Here is a 13,081-nt window from a genome sequence, read left to right as displayed (position 1 = left end):
TAATATTATACTTACTAGATAATTAGAATCAAATCTATAAGCTTTTAGATTTTAAGTCGTCATTTTTATGAAAAACATTATTTCCTTTTTTTATGGTGAAAATATATGCATCTATTTAGAATCAGCCAACAGGACTCAGTTTAGATGATCCCAAGTTTGTTGGCAACATCCAAAGCATCATAATCAGGAGCCAGTCGAACATATGCCTTCTTCTCTCCATCAGGCTGAATCAGGATGTTGACCGTGGCCACATCCACGTCCCAGAGCTTCTTCACAGTCTGTTTGATCTGGTGCTTGTTGGCTTTAACATCGACAGTGAACACAAGCGTGTTGTTGTCTTCTATCTTCTTCATGGCTGACTCAGTGGTCAGTGGAAACTTGATGATAACATGGTGGTCAAGCTTGTTTCTCCGGGAGGCGCTCTTCCCAGGATATCTGGGCTGCCTCCGCAGTCACAGTGTCTTGGGATGCTGGAAGGTGGGTGACATGCAGATCTTCTCTTTTTGGGGGGCTGTGGACACATTTCAACACTGCCTTCTTGGCCTTTAAAGCTTTGCTTTGGCTTTGGCCTTAGGAGGGGCAGGAGCTTCCTTCTTTGCTTTAGGTGCTTCCTTCTTTGCTTTTGGTGCCATGTTGTGAAAAGTGAAAAACATTATTTCAATAATAAGTTTTTTACAGTAAATCTGCCTAATAGTAGTTTCCAAAATACTTTTGGTAATTTGTAACCTTAAAGTTAAGCTAAGTAAAATATTTCCATTAAATATCTAGATCATTTATAAATAAGATACAATACTAAAACATTAATTACTGGACATAAGTAATTCAAGTTTATATACTTTTGGCTTCTTATTTTTACAAAGAAACTAGATATTTTGGCCTGTTAATAAACATGTTTTTGCCTACCACACTGTACTATGTACTATGAGAAACTACCACACCGTACTGTGTACTATGAGAAACATATGTACTATAAGAAAACACATCCCGATGTTGGGAGATGGTATACTCATACATTTTCTAATCTACTGCAGAATGCTAACATATGACAGTTTAATGCTAACATATGACAGTTTAAAACGGTCTATGTCCTAGTTTTCTCTGGAAAATAAAAGTATTAAAATTATACAATATATATAAATAAAACTACTAAAAACAGGCCAGGCACAGTGGCTCACGCTTACAATCCCAGCACTTTGGGAGGCCAAGATGGGTGGATCATGAGGTCAGGAGATTGAGACCATCCTGGCTAACACGGTGAAATCCTGTCTCCACTAAAAATACAAAAAATTAGCTGGGCATGGTGGCAAGCGCCTGTAGTCCCAGCTACTCAGAAGACTTAGGCAGGAGAATGGTGTGAGCCCAGGAGGTGGAGCTTTCAGTGAGCTGAGATCATGCCACCGCACTCCAGCCTGGGGGACAGAGCGAGACTCTGTCTCAAAAAAAAAAAATACTAGAAATAATAGAATAACTAGAAACAACTCTAGCCAAAGTATGTAAAAAAAGTAGGGCATGTTTTGCAAGAAAAATAGGATGTAATATTTTATAAGGAAAACCATACAAAATATACAAATAAAAAGAGATACCTAACCTTCCCTGTGTTATATTTGTATAGGTAAAATATTATGTTTTCAGAAATTATATAAAATTCCTGGAAATTTGTCAACGTCCTCCTTATTCATGCTATGTGCTGGTATAGAGTTATGAGTCATAATTCCAGTTATTTTAAATGTTGTATGCCACAGGAAAAAATATCAGATATCTTTGTCAATTGTGGTATAATTAACTCTCATCAGATCTTTCATCATAGCCATTTCATACCTTTTGTCATTTAGATATTATTTCCCACTGATGCTTTCCTGAAAGCTCCTGCAATCAGCTACAGGTCAGAATGCTTGTCTCCAACACAGGACTCCCTCTGAGAGTCACCCGTCTGCTCACCGAGAGAAATGCGTATCTGAGTGCCGCTTCGGGAGAGGGTAACCGGCAACTCAAAAGAATGAAACCATTTGTCTCTTACATACTTATGACCTGGAAGCTCCCTGTCTGGCCTTCTCTTCATGTTGTCTCACCTTCCTGGAGTGAACCAAGGTACATCTCTCACACATTGATTGATGTCTCACGTCTCCCTAAAGTGTGTAAAACCAAGCTGGGCCCCGACCACCTTGGGCCTGTGTTGTCGGGACCTCCTGCAGAGGCATCACGGGTGCATCCTCAAACTTGACAAAATAAACTTTCTAAAACATCTGAGACCTGTCTCAGATTTTCAGGGTTCACACATGTAATGTAGGATGTCAATGTTTATAAAACAGACATTATTCTATCTACTATTAAAAATATGCTGCCAATTAACCTTTGACTTTCTCAACAAAATAAAAAATGTTGATGAGGTACAAATAACATATTTAAACTTAAATAATGTTGCAAGTTTTAATATGCCTACTTTTCAATTTTTCAATACTATTTTTACTAATTTAACACTGTAAGAAAAATGAGTAATGAAAACATGAATAAAAGCGTTTACAGGGGGTGCACATGTTTCCTCCAGCCTCTGCCCATCTCCAGCTTTCATCCCACTGTCTTGACAGGGGCTCTAAGCATTTCTCCTTTCTCTATACCAAGATCTCCCCGCTGAAGCAAACCCAAATCTTATCATGTGTTATGACACGCTGTGATGATGAGCAACCAAAGCCTCGAGGAAGGGATGCTTTTGTAAAACAAGACTTGCAGGATATAACATGTGAAGTAAAGCCCATGGCAGAGCTCCCTTTAGCACCCGGAGAGCAGACAGGAAGCTTTTGCCTCACCTTCCTCACTGGCCCGCAGCCACGTCCCCCCAGGTCAGTCTTGAGGACAACGAAACTCTGGTCTTCACTGTGGACACACTACCAGGTGCTCCAAGCCATGGCCTCTCCTCGGGTGGGTCCTGAGGAGAACAAAGCTCTGGTTCTCATCCTAACCGCAGTCCTGTCTCTAGACTTGGACCCTGACCCTAAACCCTGATCCCTACCCTGGTCCCTAATTCTGACCCTGACTTTGGCCCTGACCCTAAACCCCGATCCCTACCCTGGTCCCTAATTCTGACCCTGACTTTGACCCTGACTCTGATCTTGACCCTGACCATGACCCCACCTCTAACCATACTTCCGGCCCTGACTCTGACCCAGACCCTAATCCTAACGCTAACCCTACTATTATCTTTACAATCTATCTCTACTCTTACCCCCTACTGCTAAATAGCTTTATCCAAAAGCCCTTTTTAAATTATTTAACTTCTTTTCCTTGAATTCTCTAAGGACATCCTAAAGGAGATGTCATTATGTATTTTGCAGTCCCTGAGTGGTATGGCTTCAGATAGGAAGTTCTAATACTTTGCAAGACATAAAAACTTTGGAGAGTAACAGCACGGGGTTGTTAGGGATGCATGTTGGCATTCACGATAGTCATTGGTGCTGTTCTCCAAATATTTTCAGTTCAGTTTTTATTAATGCATTCTGACTACTCCAACCCACCTGCTTAAATTTTTGCATGACCATATAGCTTTTTTTTTTTTTTTTGCCAGTGGAGGTGAGAAGAAATAACATGTGACTTTTTCAGGAGAAATCTCTAAGAACAGAGTTCTATTCAGCATGCTTTTTTCTCTTTTCTATAGCAATAATTTTAGCAATATTAATAGCTTCAAAAACTAACTTAGCTATTAGGTTTTTTAAAATGTCTTTTGTCTTCCAGTTTGTAAGCCACACTGATCAGGACTACAGAGTTGAATTATTACAAGTGATAAAGGAAAGATAATGCTTATCTTTTGAAAACATGAATTACCTGTTTAATGGGCACAAACAAGTTTTGTTCTATTCATCAGGTAATACACAAAACTTTACACAAAACGTGAGGGTCAGGGAATGCAGAGAACACACAACTGACTTCATGGCAGGAAGATTCTTAGTGCTCATTCAATGTTACTACTTATTAGCTGCAAAATATAATTGTATTTGAAATTTTTATCATGGACGCTAACCATCATTATGGACACAGGATGGCCATTGACCAATGAGAAAAGATGGTGGTCATAACAACCAGCAGTGCCCATGGCACATCTGCCAGTGTGCAGTGACTATCAGCTCTGACTGATCTGGATGTCTTAACAGCTTCATCTGTGAGTGACAGGATTGCCTGGTGTCAATGGCTCTCAAACCTGGGTGCTTGCTTGAATCTCTTAAAGAACTTTCAAAAATATGTTCATCACTAATTCACAATTATACTGCTTAGGAATTATGAATCTGGGTGCTCCTGTATTGGGTGCATATATATTTAGCATAGTTAGCTCTTCTTGTTGAATTTATCCTTTTTCCATTATGTAATGGCCTTGTCTCTTTTGATCTTTGTTGGTTTAAAGTTTGTTTTATCAGAGACTAGGATTGCAACCCCTGCCTTTTTTTATTTTCCATTTGCTTGGTAGATCTTCCTCCATCCCTTTATTTTGAGCCTATGTGTGTCTTTGCACATAACATGGGTCTCCTGAATACAGCACACTGATGGGTCTTGACACTTTATCCAATCTGCCAGTCTGTGTCTTTTAATTGGAGCATTTAGCCCATTTACATTTAAAGTTAATATTGTTATGTGTGAATATGATGCTGTCATTATGATGTTAGCTGGTTATTTTGCCCATTAGTTGATGTGGTTTCTTCCTAGCATCAATGGTATTTACATTTTGGCATGTTTTTGCAGTGGCTGGTACCAGTTGTTCCTTTCCATGTTTAGTGCTTCCTTCAGGAGCTCTTGCAGGGCAGCCCTGGTGGTGACAACATCTCTCAGCATTTGCTTGTCTGTAAAGGATTTTATTTCTCCTTCACTTATGAAACTTAGTTTGGCTGGATATGAAATTCTGTGTTAAAAATTCTTTTCTTTAAGAATGATGAATATTGGCCCCCACTCTTCTGGCTTGCAGAGTTCCTGCTGAGAGATCCGCTGTTAGTCTGATGGGCTTCCCTTTGTGGGTAACCCGACCTTTCTCTCTGGCTGCCCTTAACATTTTTTCCTTCATTTCGACTTTGGTGAATCTGACAATTATGTGTCTTGGAGTTGCCCTTCTTGAGGAATATCTTTGTGGTGTTCTCTGTATTTCCTGAATGTGAATGTTGGCCTGGCTTGTTAGGTTGGGTAGGTTCTCCTGGATAATATCCTGCAGAGTGCTTTCCAACTTGGTTCCATTCTCCCCGTCACTTTCAGGTATACCAATCAGATGTAAATTTGGTCTTTTCACATAGTCCCATATTTCTTGGAGGTTTTGTTCATTTCTTTTTACTCTTTTTTCTCTAAACTTCTCTTCTCACTTCATTTCATTCATTTGCTCTTCAATTATTGATACCCTTTCTTCCAGTTGATCAAATCGGTTACTGAAGTTTGTGCATTTGTCACGTAGTTCTCATGCCATGGTTTTCACCTCTATCAGGTCATTTAAGGACTTCTCTGCATTGGTTATTCTAGTTAGCCATTCGTTTAATCTTTTTTCAAGGTTTTTTGCTTCTTTGCGATGGGTTCGAACTTCCTCCTTTAGCTCAGAGAAGTTTGATCATCTGAAGCCTTCTTCTCTCAACTCATCAAAGTCATTCTCCATCCAGCTTTGTTCCATTGCTGGTGAGGAGCTGCATTGCTTTGGAGGGGAAGAGGTGCTCTGATTTTTAGAATTTTCAGCTTTTCTGCTCTGTTTTTCCCCCATCTTGGTGGTTTTATCTACCTTTGGTCTTTGATGATGGTGACATACAGATGGGATTTTGGTGTGGATGTCCTTTCTGTTTGTTAGTTTTCCTTCTAACAGGATCATCAGCTGCAGGTCTGTTGGAGTTTGCTGGAGGTCCACTCTAGACCCTGTTTGCCTGGGTATCAGCTGCAGAGGCTGCAGAATGGTGAATATTGCTGAACAGCAAATGTTGCTGCCTCATCGTTCCTCTAGAAGCTTCATCTCAGAGGGACACCTGGCTGTGTGAGAAGTCAGTCGGCCCCTACTGGGGGGTGCCTCCCAGTTAGGCTGCTCGGGGGTCAGGGACCCACATGAGGAAGCAGTCTGCCCATTCTCAGGTCTCAAACTCTGTGCTGGGAGAACCACTACTCTCTTCAAAGCTGTCAGACAGGGACATTTAAATCTGCAGAGGTTTCTGCAGACTTTTGTTTGGCTATGCCCTGTCCCCAGAGGTGGAGTCTACAGAGGCAGACAGACCTCCTTGAGTTGCGGTGGGCTCCAAGCAGTTCGAGCTTCCTGGTCCCTTTGTTTACCTACTCAAGCCTCAGCAATGGCGGGCACCCCTCCCCCAGCCTCACTGCCGCCTTGCAGTTAGATCTCAGACTGCTGTGCTAGCAATGAGTGAAGCTCCGTGGGCATAGAACCCTCCAAGATAGGTGCAGCATATAATCTCCTAGTGTGCAGTTTGCTAAGACCCTTGGAAAAGCACAGTATTAGGGTGGGAGTGACCCGAATTTCCAGGTGTTGTGTGTCAGGGTTTCCCTTGGCTAGGAAAGGGAATTCCCTTACCCCTTGCACTTCCTGGGTGAGGCAATGTCTCACCCTGCTTCGGCTCTCGCTCGGTGGGCTGCACCCACTGTCCAGCACCCACTGTCCAATGCGCCCCAGTGAGATGAACCCAGTACCTCAGTTGGAAATGCAGAAATCACCCATCTTCTGTGTCACTCATGCTGTGAGCTGTAGCCTGGAGCTGTTCCTATTTGGCCATCTTGGAACCGCCCAGCTTTAGCTTCTTTCCAGGTAATGCTGCATCTACATTTGAGACCAGAGGCAGTAACATGGGTTCATTTTAGGAAAATTATTATTGAAAATTGTTTAGTAACCAAGTCCTCTAAAGCCTGTAGTTTCTCTTTACTCAGCAGCCATTGTTCTAGCCAATTTGGATAGCATTTCAAAGGTATAGGTTCTGGAGGCTTAATGATGGCCACCATCAAAAATGCTATCCTAAACCTCGTTGGGAACTTTGTCTTTCCACTTAAGCAGTTCTTTCAAACCTTGCAAATTTTTTCCTAGTCCCACACCAGGGACATACCCCTTTTAATGCATCATATGTTGACTTTGAGGGCTATATAATTGTTCTGGAATTAGAACTTGTGCTCTGCATTGTTGTAATAAATCTCTCCCCCATAAATTTATAGGTATAGAGATTATAATTGGCTGAATAGTCCCAAGTTGTACATCAGACCCTTCACAATGCAAAACATAACTACTTTGATATTCTTCAGGGGCTTTACCAACTCCAACTATGTTAAATTAAACTATGTTAAATTGAATTGGCCATGCGGATCACCAGTGTTACAGAGAAATGATTGAAATGTCTGCTCCTGTATCTACCACACCTTTAAATTTCTTTCCCTGAATAGTTATTTCACAGGTAGGATGTTTATCAGTAATTTAATTCACCCAATAAGCTGCTGTGCCTTGTTTATTTGTGCTTCCAAATCCTCCTGATCATTTAATTTCACATTTCCCCATTTCCACATACGGCATAATCAGGAGCTGTGCTATACGCTCTCCTGCCTCTGCTTTCCAGGGAACAGATGTAGATGTAACAGTTTGAATTTCCCCATTGTAATCTAAATCAATGACTCCTGTATATATTTGTACTCCTTTTAAATTTAAACTAGACCTTCCTAGAAGTAATCCTAGCATCCCCAGTGGCAAGGGTCCACAGACCCCTGTTGGAACTTTTTGCGGGAGTTCCCCAGGCAGAAGGCAGAGATTTTGTTTATGGCCAGTTTTGGGGCTAGTTTATGGCCAAATTTGGGGGCTTGTTCCCAACAATTTGGGAAAACAAAGAATGTGAGAAACGGGTAAAATTTAGATTTTAAAAAATGTTCAGGGCCAGGCATGGTGGCTCACGCCTGTGATCCCAGTACATTGGGAGGCTGAGGCGGGAGGATCAGAAGGTCGGGAGTTCGAGAACAGCCTGGCCAACATGGTGAAACCCCATCTTTACTAAAAATACAAAATTATCAGGGTGTGGTGGCAGGTGCCTGTAGTCCCAGCTACTCGGGAGGCTGAGGCAGGAGAATCACTTGAAACCAGGAGGTGGAGGTTGCAGTGAGCCGACATCACGTCACTACACTCCAGCCTGGGCAACAAGAGCAAAACTCCATCTAAAAAAAAAGAAAATCTTCATTCACCATAATAGGAAGTCATTAGATATCTGAAAACTCATAAATTTAAAAATTGCATAGGACAGGGCACGGTGACTCACACCTGCAATCCCAGCACTTTGGGAGGTTGAGGTAGGCAGATTGCTTGAGTGCAGTAATTCGAGAGCAGCCTGGGCAACATGGTGAAACCCTGTTTCCATTCAAAGAAAACAATACAAAAAATTGGCCAGGTATGGTGGCGTGTGACTGTAGTCCCAGCTACTCAGGAGGCTGAGGAGGTAGAATCACCTGAGCCTGGGAGGTGGAGGCTGCAATGAGCCAAGATTGTGTGACTGCACTCCAGTCTGGGAAACCGCAGTGTCTGGAGACCCTGTCTCAAAACTAAATTAATTAATTAAGTAAGTAAATATTGTATAGTAAGATGTCAAGAGACGATGGACTAGAAAGCTACAGCCCCTTCTTTCCTCACAGAGACACCAACTTAACAACAATATACTGACCAGAATACCTCTGTGAGAATCCTATAAACAAGCTGAGAAATTAGACCTAAACTAGGCCATTGTAAAACCAAAAAGGGATTTCAGTGAAAAGGGAAGGACAATTCATAGCATTTGGTGTGTCCATTAGTGCTGCTCCCCTATGCCATACAGTACAGAGCAATCAGGAGAAAATTCTTCACACTCAAGCTCTCCCCTTGGAACAGAAACAAAAGAGCTGATCTTTCACCAAACATTTTGACTCGTGTGGGGGCTGCCCAGGGGGCTGCTTTCTGTTTCACCTGACTCAAAGCACTGATGGGATTAGCACTAGAATTTTGGAAGCCACTAAAAACAGAGGGAAGAAGCACACTAGAGCTGCAGTTCTGCAGCCAGATGCCAGGAAGAGCAAGAGATCAAAACAGGTCCAAGAAGTTTTAGAACTCCAGCCAGGTGATTGGTGAAGGTCTTCCTCCGCATAAAGCCAGTAGGCAAAGACTGTAAGAGGTATTCGTTTTTTAGATATTCAAATCTCGGTCAAAGAAAAAGGTTACAAGGCACACAAACAAACAGAGAAACAAGGCCCAATAAAAGAACAAGATAAAACTCCAAAACTTGACCTCAGCCGGGCGTGGCGGCTCACACCTGTAATCCCAGCACTTTGGGAGGCCAAGGCGGGTAAATCACTTGAGGCCAGGAGTTTGAGGCCAGCCAGGCCAACATGGTGAAACCACATCTCTACTAAAAATACAAAAGTTAGCTGGGGACTGCATAAAGAAAATGTGGCACATATACACCATGGAATACTATGGAGCCATGGAAAACAACGAGTTCAAGTCCTTCGCAGGCACATGGATGAGGCTGGAAACCATCATCCTCAGCAAATCAACACAGGAACAGAAAACCAAACACCACACATTCTCACTCGTAAGTGGAAGTTGAACAATGAGAACAAATGGACACAGGGAGGGGAACATCACACACCAGGGCCTGTTGTGGGGTTGGGGGCTAGGGGAAGGATAGCATTAGGAGAAATACCTAATTTAGATGATGGGTTGATGGGTGCAACAAACCACCATGGCACATGTATACCTATGTAACAAACCTGCACATTCTGCACGTGTATCTCAGAACTTAAAGTATTTTAAAATATACATATAAAAGTCACAGGATGTTTGTGATACTATCTATTACACTGATGTTGCCATCACATAGTTGACTATGTGGAGACTCCAAGTGAAATTCCTTGCAGTTGTTAGAGACATGGAAAATTGTATATCCAGATAAAAACTCGAAAAATTTTAGAAAAACATTCAGGATTTACAGTCTAGAGCTCTAACACTGGAATCTTTTCCAACTTTAAAGTTTAATGATTTACTTAAATCTAAAATTAGTAGGTTGTAGATGTATTTAAACAGTGTACCTAGGTAGTATGTTTATATATTAAGATTAAAATGGTCTTCTAAAGTTTACTAATTCTAATATAAACTTTATTGTTTCATGTAGACATATCTTTCTGAAGATTCCCAGGATAATTTAAACAATTCAAAGCAACTATTGACTTAGTTCTAGATTGGGATAGCTATTTATGCATTCAAAGCTTTAGATATGTATTTCAAATTAGAAATGTGTGCTGGTTGTGGAAAGTTGACTTAGAGCCTCAGGTACGTTTTGTTTTTGTTTTTGTTTTTTTGAGATGGAGTTTCACTCTTGCTGCCCAGGCTGGAGTGCAGTAGCACAATCTCGGCTCACTGCAACCTCCTCCTCTCAAGTTCAAGTGATTCTCCTGCCTCAGCCTCCCAAGTAGCTGGGATTACAGGCACGCACCGCCACGCCCAGCTAATTTTGTATTTTTAGTAGAGATGGAGTTTCTCCATGTAGGTCAGGCTGGTCTCAAACTCCCAATCTCAGGTGATCCACCCGCCTCAGCCTCCCAAAGTTCTGGGATTACAGGCATGAGCCACTGCGCCCAGCCACCTCCGGTAATTTTTTTTTCCATGTGAACACATTGCTTTCGATTGATGTTATGCCCAGAGCAGACGATTAATAAATACCCTTTGAATTAAATGAGTGATTAACTGTAAATATCACAATACATCTTACTGGGCGTAATTAGATATATCTAGTCCTTGCTGTGACCTAAGAAAGGAGTTCTTTTCATTAAATGTTTAACGTCTCACCCTGTTCATATGGCTGGAGTTACTGATTCAGTTTGATGTGAATTCAGTCTTATAAAAGACCCATCATTATAACCTGCTCTTATGCTTCCTGTAGTATTGGAACTTCCAACTTGTAGGAAAAATAGATATGCTTCATATTCTTAAAAACCACAAGAGGCCAGGCTCAGTGGCTCACGCCTGTAGTCCCAGCACTTTGGGAGGCCGAGGTGGGCGGATCATGATGTCAGGAAATCGAGACCATCTTGGCTAACACGGTGAAACCCATCTCTACTAAAAATGCAAACAGGCCAGGCATGGTGGCAGGCGCCTGTAGTCCCAGCTACTCAGGAGGCTGAGGCAGGAGAATGGCGTGAACCCGGGAGGCAGAGCTTGCAGTGAGTGAGATCACGCCACTGTACTCCAGCCTGGGCAACACAGCAAGACTCCGTCTCCAAAGGAAAAAAAAAAGCACAAGAAATCTCCCTTTATTCGTAATAAACATAGAATTAGGTATTCTATTAAACTGAACAACAGAACTAACTGGGAGTGACCACATACGCTCTATCACAAATTGCCTGAATGTCTGAAAAGGTCAGTGGGCCATTTCACTCTGTGCTGTGCCACAGGCCAACCACGAGGGCTGTCAGTGACTCACTGCATGGGTCACCCAGGGCATGTGGTGCTGAGACTGTCAAAGAGCAAGACGGGGCTGCATCTAAACTCAGGCCTCTGCTAAGTGTCCGAACTCAGGCAAGATGCTAAAGACTTTAGAGACGTTTCCTTTTCTATAGATGGGGTTATAACACTCACCCTGTCAGGTTCTCATGTATGTTGACAAGGCCAGCACGTGACACACCAGGGGCAGAGTTGGATGGGAACCGTCTTCCTCAGACAACATGGTCCTCAAAAGCATCAACAAAATAAGGAGAGCTGGAGAGCAGGGTGTCTCCAGCTGTGTCAGGACTGCAGCAGGGACTCAGCAACAGTCAGTCTCGTTCTCTTGTTTCATCCAAATCATACATTTAAAAAAAAAAGGTGGGGTTATCATGGATGTTTATATTGATTCCTGGGATCTGGCAAATACACCTTTCCTTGTCATTCCTTCAAGAGTTATGTCGACACAGAAACTTGCACACAAATGTTCAGAGCTTTATTCAGGATTGCCAGAAACTGGAGGCAACCAACATATCCTTCAGTAGGTGAATGGATAAATAAATTCTGGTAACTACAGACAATGGAATATCATTCAGTGAGAAAATAAATGAGCTATCTAATCATGAAAGTGGACCCAAAACGCATACCACTAAGTGAAAGAAGCCAAAAAGGCTACATACTGTAAAATTCCAATTACATGACATTTTGGAAAAGGGAAAATTACATAGATAGTAAAACAATCAATGGTTGACAGGGGTTGGGGAGAGGAAAAGATGGATGGGCAGAGAGCCCTGGCTGTTTAGGGCAGTGAGACCACCGTGTGCAATTTCACCACAACGGTGGACCCACGACAGTGTGCAGATGCCCACACCCATTGAATTAAGACCACAAAAAGGTATTAATTACATCAACTATGAACTTTCATAATGAAATAAATCATGTTTTTTAAAAGTGGACAGTTTTGTTCAGTTACTGTCTACTTTCTGAAATGGAGACTGTGGAGTGCTTCCATGGTTGTGAGGACAAAAATAGCTTAGAGAATGTAATAACTAAAATAGGTGTGTAAACGTTGTTAAACTATTTTATTCTCATTACAAAGCATTGTTTAAGTATATTTATATTTAAAAATTGAGCAAGGAGTGCAAATACATTAACATAATTCTCCTCTAGCTCCACTCAGAAGTCAGGACTGCACGGCTCCGCTTGCACCTGCGAAACACAACAACCTTTTTCAGCGTCATTAAAATATTTCAGTGGGAGGATTGACTTTAGACTCAACCTGTGTTTTTTCCCCTGGAAAACAAAGATTTTATGAAACAAACAAAGCCTTTACCATCCTCAACTGAAACACTCAGATATCTGTGATGTCTGCTGTAAGTGCCACCAGGCTCTCCTCTGAAATCTCATAATGGGAAAATGGAGACTGTAGATTCTTTTAGAAAGGGGAAAATCATAACTAGTGTCGAAAGGCCACGTTCTCATTCATAAACATCTTTTACAAATTCCACAGGTTTAGTTACTTTGGGATTAATATGGGCCTATTTTAAAGTGCATTTGTTAATTTAGCATGAATTATTCAAATTCATTCTGGATCCTGAGCCGATATCCAGCAATGCTGGGTGTGCACCTGTGTGAGTCACCAGCCCTGATGAGCTT

At 41.8% G+C, this 13,081-nt stretch overlaps 1 long non-coding RNA gene across 1 annotated transcript; it reads right to left on the bottom strand.

Moving 5' to 3' along the window:
* Positions 1–551: 551 nt before the first annotated feature.
* On the bottom strand, positions 552–11,789 carry LOC113221224. The gene is made up of 3 exons (XR_003307761.1): positions 11,582–11,789; positions 2,805–2,923; positions 552–598 (listed from the first exon to the last, which is right to left on the bottom strand). It is a non-coding gene; the product is annotated as an uncharacterized LOC113221224 (long non-coding RNA).
* Between the last annotated feature and the right edge of the window lie 1,292 nt (positions 11,790–13,081).

This window comes from Piliocolobus tephrosceles, unplaced genomic scaffold (genome assembly GCF_002776525.5).
Source record: "Piliocolobus tephrosceles isolate RC106 unplaced genomic scaffold, ASM277652v3 unscaffolded_21942, whole genome shotgun sequence".
In the NCBI taxonomy this organism is placed as follows: domain Eukaryota; kingdom Metazoa; phylum Chordata; class Mammalia; order Primates; family Cercopithecidae; genus Piliocolobus; species Piliocolobus tephrosceles.
Note: the sequence above shows the minus strand (reverse complement) of the source record. Positions and strands in the feature narration are given on the sequence as shown.